The 2,343-nt window shown below is 35.4% G+C and overlaps 1 pseudogene; it reads right to left on the bottom strand.

Annotated features, from left to right (window-relative positions):
• Window positions 1-576: 576 nt before the first annotated feature.
• LOC113875830 lies at window positions 577-1,901 on the bottom strand (annotated as a pseudogene).
• Window positions 1,902-2,343: the final 442 nt, after the last annotated feature.

Below are 2,343 nucleotides of genomic sequence, written 5' to 3'. Positions count from 1 at the left end.
AGCTCTGTGAGGGTGTCATTGAAGGGGGACCTGTGAAGTAGAACCTGGGGCTGAGCAAGACTGCTGATCACAGTCTTAACACTTCATTCATTACAATCAATTGAAACACTAGAAAACATTGACTTTTATTAATAGCCATGTATTAATTTCACACAGGGTTGAACATAAACATTTTACAGTCCACAGTTTGATCTATGATTAAATCAGATTAAAAGCACAGAGAAAGATACTCATTTTTCTGATAAAAGGATGTGAGGATTATTATGTTTATGACTTACAAAACAAAGCCTAGGAAACACTTAGTAAACAAGAAATACACTAATTACATGCCTTTTCTGGAAAGGGTTCTAATACATTTCTAGGTTATCACAGAAGCTGTCTATAGTTCAACATTGTCAAGTAATATACTTCACTTATGCTGATATTATAAAGATAAATCAATATTGTAGTGAACTGTGATTGTGTTCTTACAATTCAAGTGATGTAAGTATTGAAACTTTAGAACAGACCTTTGGAGAAGTTCCCTGGTGGTCCAGTGGCTAAGACTCCGCATTCCCAATGCACAGGGTCTGGGTTCAATCCCTGGTCAGGGAACTAGGTCCCACATGCTGCAACTAAGATCTGAGGCAACCAAATAAATAAATATTAAACCAAAAACAATAGAACCAACTTCTTTCTTACTTTAATACATGGAAAGATTTCATGATCACTTATATTATGGCAACCTCCCAGGATATTTCATATGAATAGCAAACACCTGCATTTAGATGTTCATTGTACATTTTACATTCCGGTTCCATTCTGTAATGGAGAATAGATAGAAATGGTCACAACACAATATAGAAGGGCTTCTCTTATCTCTAAAGTACAAACCATAAAAAAAAAATCTATATTTGCATACACACTAAAAATGAAGCACAATATGGATTTCATAGTTGAATTACACTCATTCTCAAATAATCTCAAATCATGTCATTATAAACAGGATACATTGCTAATAAGTGTAAGTTTCTAACCACCAACCCTTCATCTTGTGACCATACTAACATGTTCACTTTCTATGTGTTTTAATTATGCATTACTCTCCATAATAATTCTCCTTCAGAGGAACTTCAGAAAACAGGATTGATGAAATCCTTACTAATTTTCAGTCTCTGATATGTATTTAGATTTATGTTTTGATGAAATACATTTGTACATATTTGTTACATTATTTCCATATGTTTCTTGTATAAGCTCTCATGCTTTCTGATGTATGTTTAAGACAAACCTCTTTCATCACTTGTTTCATTACTAGGGCTTGTCTCCAGTGTGTGCTCTCAGGTGTTGAGTGAGATCACTGCTCTGACTAAAGGCTGTGCCACATTGCTTACATTTGTAAGGTTTCTCTCCAGTATGAATTTGCTGATATTTAGAAAAATTTGAGCTCTGGCTAAGGCTTTGCCACCTTCTTTGCATTTGCATGGTTTCTCCCCAGTATGAATCCTCTGATGTTGGGAAAGACCTGAGCTATTGGTAACGGCTTTGCCACACTCTGTACATTTCTAAGGTTTCTTCCAAGTATGAGTTCGCTGATGTTCAGTAAGATTTGAGCAACGGATAAAGGCTTTGCCACATTCCACACATTTGTAAGGTATATCTCCACTATGAATTCACTGATGTTGAGAAAAACTTGACATCTGCTGGATGGCTTTGAAGCAATCCTTACATTTAGAAGTTTTCTCTCCAGTATAAATTCGCTGATGTTAAGTAAGATTTGAGTTCTGATAAAAGGCTTTGCCACACTTTGCACATTTATAAGGTTTCTCCCCAGTATGAATTTGCTGATGTCGATTAAGATTTGAGCAATAGATAAACACTTTGCCACACTCCTTATATTTATAAGATTTCTGGCCAGTATGGATTCACTGATGGTGCCTAAGATGTGAACTGTTACTAAAGGCTCTGCCAAATTGTACAATTGAAAGGTTTCCAATCTGCATGAATCATCCAATTGCTACTTAGATCGGATGAGTGAGTAAAGACTTTTATACATTCCTTACACTTGTTTTCTTTTTGTGGATTCGGAATAGTCTGCTGTTCAATAAGTTCTGAAGACTGATTAGAAACTTTACCATATTCACTACAATTATAAGTCTTCTCTCCAATATGATTATCTTTATAGAAAGACCTGATATTTGATAAATGGAACATCATAGTTACTCAGAAATGTGCACAGTTTTATTAGGACTCTCAAGAAATGAAACAGCAACCAGTTCATGCAGGTTGTCACAAGCCAAGAAGAGCATTTTAGTTCTCACTGTGAAAGAGAAAGGTAATCACCAGACAAGATTTCGTCATGGT

Source organism: Bos indicus x Bos taurus, chromosome 18, assembly GCF_003369695.1.
Source record: "Bos indicus x Bos taurus breed Angus x Brahman F1 hybrid chromosome 18, Bos_hybrid_MaternalHap_v2.0, whole genome shotgun sequence".
Taxonomy (NCBI): domain Eukaryota; kingdom Metazoa; phylum Chordata; class Mammalia; order Artiodactyla; family Bovidae; genus Bos; species Bos indicus x Bos taurus.
Note: the sequence above shows the minus strand (reverse complement) of the source record. Positions and strands in the feature narration are given on the sequence as shown.